A 6,459-nucleotide genomic window follows, 5' to 3' on the forward strand; every position below is an offset into this window, starting at 1 on the left:
TACGTGTGTATGAGACGTCCATAATACCGTGCAAGTGTATACTTTTACTTTCATTCTTTTACTCTCATTCTCATCAACAGAAAGTAACCTCCATTCTGTAGTAAAACAGTAGGTGTCGTTTTTCCTCCAGGCGGTGTTATAGAGACTTTTCGACGAATAACAGCTGAATGATTGTAAAATCTCCATAACGTCCACTGAGCTAGGATACAAGATAAACAGGTGGCAGCATTGTACTGATGTAACTATAGTCAGGCAGTTCATAGGTTTACAAAATTATTTTCATGACCGATCAAAGCAGAGTATGTTGCGTTATTTGGTACTTGGCAAACATGTCAAAGATACTACCTAAAGCTTTGCTCGTTGCAAATAATAAACTCCAAACCTAAATTATCACTGACAATTATTAGTTACTTGTTATATACCTTGAAGGTGATGTCTTTGCAGTTATAGATGGTGTTACTGCGTAAGATACCAAATATATAAACTCCTTTTTTCGTTGCATCTCGAATTTGCTTTTACATCAACTCTGTACTACGAGGAAATCACCTGTGCACTACATGTAAATCATCTGGGTACTGCTTCAAATCACCTCTATCGTACATGTAAATCATCTGTGTACTGCGTGTAAATCACCTCTGTCCTACATGTAAATCACCTGTGTGTTACGTGTAAATCATCTCTGTCCTACATGTAAATCATCTGGGTACTGCGTGTAAATCACCTATGTGCTACGTGTAAATCACCTCTGTCCTACATGTAAATCACCTGGGTACTGCGTGTAAATCACCTGTGTGTTGCGTGTAAATCATATCTGTCCTACATGTAAATCACCTGGGTACTGCGTGTAAATCACCTGTGTGTTAACGTGTAAATCATGTCTGTCCTACATGTAAATCACCTGGTTACTACGTGTAAATCACCTGTGTGCTACATGTAAATCACCTGTGTACAACGTGTAAATCACCGCTGTCCTACATGTAAATCACCTGTGAACTACATGTAAATCGAATACGTGCTACTTTAAATCACCTGCACGGTAGGTGTAAATCACTTGTGCATGACGTGTACGTGTGCATTGCACATGTTCTGTGCACGTGAAGATGTTGAATAGAACCTGGCATGTATATGTGCATCACATGTACAGGCGTGCATTTATACAGATGATGCACATGTTGCATCCGTGCAATTGTACATGTATTATACGGATATTGTACGTGCATTGTGCTGTCTGGGATATATATATATATATATATATATATATATATATATATAGATATATTCCCGCTGGAACACACAGTTTATAGGAAAGCAGAACTTTCATAGAAACTAATATATGGACTTTTACACAGTGGAATGATTATCACAGTCACACATAATATGCATGAAATAATATTAATTAATTGTTGATAAAAGCATGGCCAGATCTACGGGGAAACAATTTGGGGCATTTGCCCCGGGGCGCAGCTGCTTGCGAGCATGTAGGGGACGCCATTTCGAGGCAATATTAACGCTGGTAAGTTTGGAAGGCGGTATGGACGATGATGGGATGGTTGGTGGAATATAGAAAGTGGGAGGAAATCTGAGCTGAAAAATGTTCTCGCAGTATTTTATGAAATCATAGTCACTTCCTCTAATTCAGAAGTCAAATTAGTTGCCGAAAACTTAAAAAAATTAATCAAAGATCCTCAATTTGTAATTAATTTGGTATTTTGGGACTCCGTTTTGCATGAAATAAATGGAGTTGACAAAGAAATACAGAATAAGCAGTGTTTCTTTAAAAAAAATATGTTCCTTGGGGGCACACTTAGTATTCGGAGGGGCACATATTATTTTCTCACGGTACTATTATATTTATTATTAGACCTATATTATAAACGTATTATTTTGGTCTCCTCCGCGAGGCAGTGCCCACTAGAGACCAGTCTGGAAGAAACATTGAAAGGAAGGATATGCTTTGCAAAGGTCTTTTGATTTCTTATCTGATCTTTTGAACACCATCTTCAGGTTCAGAATTATGGATTTTATAGATGCATGTCGGAAGCAAAAGCGTTAATTTGATAGATGTGGAATATCAGTTCAGAGAAAAGTATATCTTTAAGGAGAAGAGAATGTCAGGCGAGGATGAAGCAAGACTTTTTATTGAAGATGATCGCCTTAGACAATCTTCCTTCAAAATTCTTGACCTCCTACGGGAAGAACTCTAGTAGAGTGGACAGGCTCAAAGAAGTAAGCAAGAACTTCAGCTTCCTCAAAGGAAGCTCGTTGTGTGAAATGTTTTCGGAGAACCTGAAAAAACCGTGCGCCGATCTCACTTGAAAATATCAAGGGAATTTGAATGATGTAGAGTTACATGTGGAAATTGAGAGTCTTAATGACCAGGCTATTGTATTCTTGCCGGATCTCAAGAAGTCCACCCCAAGAAACATAGTCGATATGATTACCAAAAATGGCCTTCAAAATGTCTGTCCAAACGTCTCAGTGGCTCTTAAAATTATTCTTATTCTTCCATGCAGTGTGGCAACTTGTGAGAAAGTTTCAGTATAGTAAAACTCATTAAAACATACGTACGTTCAACCATGGGACTGGAAAAGATCTCAGATTTGGTATAATTTTAGAGAACAAGGTTGCCCAATCAATATCTTTTCAAAAAATTATTGACAACTTTGCATAAAAGAAAACTAGAAAACTATTTTTCTGAAAGCATGTTACAAAACAAGAAGGAAATTACCTATATATAATACCCTTATTAATAGATAATATAAATAAAAGTACTTGTCCTCTATTATGTTACACATAAATGGATGTGAAACGTGTGTAACTTTCTACCTTAAACTTAAGCATGTTACTAAAAGAATTATTTAGACACAGGTAAAAGACCCATACATAGAGTGAAACCAATATACACATGCGAGGAAAATCAATATAGACACGCAAAGAGCTTATATACACACATGAGAAAAGCTAATATCTATATATACGATAAACGCCAATACAGAATGAGAAAAGTCAATATACATAATCATCTACATGCAGGTAGAAGGACCGCACATAAAGTGAAGCCAGGCATACAACTGAAAAGCCAATATAAACCCATAGGAGGAATCATAAAGTAAGTCATGAAGAATTTTCTGAGCCAACAGAAGACGAGGAAGCTGCAGGTTGTCAAGTTAAGGGTCCGTATTTATAGAAAAATGATTCTAAATATAAAGGTAACAAAGGAGGTTCTGTCGCTTTTTCACTCAGCACTTTCGAACATCAATATGTCACTTAAGACGTACCTAGAAGATCAAAAATAGTACTCATCAGCACCGACGACCTTCACAAAACATTCTAGAAGGCCATGGATTTCATAGCGGTAGGATTTGGTAAGCCGTGAAGCGAACAAGGTATCAAGTGAATTTTGCACCTCTACTGGAGATTTGAATTGCCGTCCTCAAGGAATGGAACAGGTAATAATTAGACTGCGCAATGTCCGGAGAGTATGGCGGATGCAATAGTGTTTCCCATCCAAGGCGTAGAATGGTGTTCCGGGTCATTCTAGCCACGTGGGGTTTAGCGTTGTCCTGTAACAGGAGGACTCCTTAGCGATTTAGAAGTGCTGGCTCCAGAGTTTTGAGTTTTGCTTCAGCACGGCTCAAAGTCTGACAGTACACAGCTGCATTAATTCTCAGACCAGCTGTTAGCAGTTCCCGATGCATGATGCTGCAAGCAGTCCACCAAACACACAGAAGGATCTTCTTCTGATGCAGTGTTGGTTTCGTTTCTTTTTGAACCGGTCCATGACAGGGTTTGAAAAACCCGGGCTTTTTTGAAAAAGCCCAACCCACCTGGGCCCATATGGGCTTTTCCGGGTATTTTCGGGTTTAATTGGGTTTATTCGGTTTTTTTCGAAATATTTCAATGTCTTTGGATTAAAAGTTTTAAAATGTAATTTATATTTCAAGATTGTCATTGTCACAACTTGCAACAATTTTCTATTCACTGCTGTTATGGAAAAGTGGCCGCCATTTTGAAATTTTTCATTGGATCACCGAGAAAATCCACACAGCAAATTTAGCGTATCTCGTGCTTCCACCGTCAAACTTTTAACTTAAAAGACTGCAAATTGCGCTTTGTAGCGTGGATATTTACTATTGTTAAAAAATGCCGCCATTTTGATATTTTACGTTGGTATGCCGCCAAAATCTATACAGGAAATTCAGAGTGTCTCGTGCTTGTACTCTGAAAATTTTAACTTAAAAGACTGACAGTTGTATCCTGTAGTGTGCGTAGCAGAGGCAGACAAACGAGTTGAGTTGATTTTGTGTTTAACGTCCCTTTCAGCAGCGAGGCTATATGAGACGGGACCTACTGAATAACATGTAATCCGAACCACATGAGCTCCCGCCGTGAATCGAACCCGGGTCGCCCACGCCGAAAATGCGTACGCTAACCGCTTAACCATGAAGGAGCTTGGCAGGCAAACGAACAAATGTAGATCAAGTCATCCAGAAGCCTTACTGACTTTCCCCAAATATGAATATCCAAAGGGGTCTATTAATTTAAAACAAAGATACAATCCATGTTGTATAAAATAAATACATATTTCAAATTATCTTATATGAAATAAACATCTTCCAGCGTAAAATAAATGGCTTTCTGTTGAAGTTCACTTCCGATAACTTGTGCGTTCAATTACGGGGATTTGCCGAGCACTTGTTGCAAGACGGTTCTTTCCTGAAAATTAATTTAAAACAATTAACAAAGATATAATTCATATTTTATAAAGTAATTGTTCCAAAACGTTCTAAATGAAATTAAATATCTTCCAGCGTAAAACAAATAGTTTTATTGTCGAAGTATTAATTTCCGATGTTTCTGCGTTCAATTGCGGGAATTTCCCGAGCGCTTTTTTCACCAGGTAGATTTTTTTTTGTTTCGAAAATACAGGTTTCTTTACTGAACATCGAAACTTCCACCAGTAGGGAAATTTGAATTCAGCACTTAAAATAGCAAGCGTTACATAGTCTTTGGAACTTCGAGCATTAAGCTTCTTAAATTTGAGAAGAATTTTCACGCTATTCCTTGTGTTGACTCTACAGAATGCTTATTTGGAGAGTAGCAACAAATTACTGAACTAAACTGTTCTTGTTGGAAAACCAAATTTAACTGAAGAATACTTGTGTTTTACATCAAACGTAAAAAATAATGATAATAGTTTTACCAATCTATTTATATATTTACTATTAGTACCGACACCTATGATCTTAAACCCGTCAAACATATGAGTGATAACGTTCCTCGGTGTTGCCGAGACCACGAGAACACTATTTGCGGAAGTATTTTCTAAAGTATAAAACTGCATATTTTACATCGAATAGGCTGTAAGCATAATCCATACATTAATTTGTTCTATAACTATCTGAGGCTAAGCTTTTTTTAAAAAAAAATCATTCAGTGCATTTGGAACTTTATAAAGGTCTCATGTTAAATGTTGTTGTATACCTTAACGTCAAAGCACCTAATTCTCCCAAAGAAAGTTTAAAATCTGATAAAAATCATTTTCAATGTGATTACCTTAGTTGTACCAATAATACACTAACAAAAAGCTCAAAAACCCAGGTGGGTCCAACCCGAAAAAACCCTCCGGCTTTTTTCGGACTGGGCCCACTTGGGCAAACCCTGGTTCATGGGAAGCTAACCAATGATGACGACAACATGGAGCCTCGAATAAGACCCACTATTCATCACATGTCAATACCCTGTCCAGAAATTGCTCCTTCCTCAGACGAGACAGCAAAAAAACACAGGTGTCTGCTCACGTTGCCTTCTGGCCCGGAGTCAAATCATGTGGGCCTCATCGACCCAACTTGTAGTGCTTCCCAAGTTGATAGAGGTGCTACCGAATTGTTTCTCCAATCACACTGATTGTACTCCCAGTTCCTCACATGCTTGGCCACTCTTCGCCTCAGTTTTAGCCTGAAGATCTTCATTTTGTACATGTGTTGGTCTTCCGGCATGTGGTGAGTCTTCGAGTGTTTCGTCACCGTCCTTAAACTTGTTATACTGCCACTGTGCTGTCCGCGTAGTCACGACACCCTCACACAAAGACCTGACATATATTATTCCCCACTGCAGGGACGTTTATCTCCAGTTTGAACTCGTAGAGGATACACGCCCCTATAACGCTGTATGGAGGTTTTATGTTTACTGTGTCCTTACGCAAGTTGACGGTGTAACTGAAATGTCACAACCATGTAGTATGTTGGATATACCCACACCAACAACCGACCATCGCCTTTTCTCCATTTGCATCCAACTCAGGATGTGAGGGCCAATGGGACACAGACCTCCACAAAAAGCGACTGAACTTTCTTGGTTACTTTTAGAGCTTGTGTGAATTATGTATTTCTCTTTTCCCTCTTACAACACTAATGTCACTTTGCGTTAAAATCCGAAGGACATTTCACAATAGGCCCC

The sequence above is a fragment of the Thermobia domestica genome, chromosome 7 (assembly GCF_964235325.1).
Source record: "Thermobia domestica chromosome 7, izTheDome1.hap1.1, whole genome shotgun sequence".
Classification (NCBI taxonomy): domain Eukaryota; kingdom Metazoa; phylum Arthropoda; class Insecta; order Zygentoma; family Lepismatidae; genus Thermobia; species Thermobia domestica.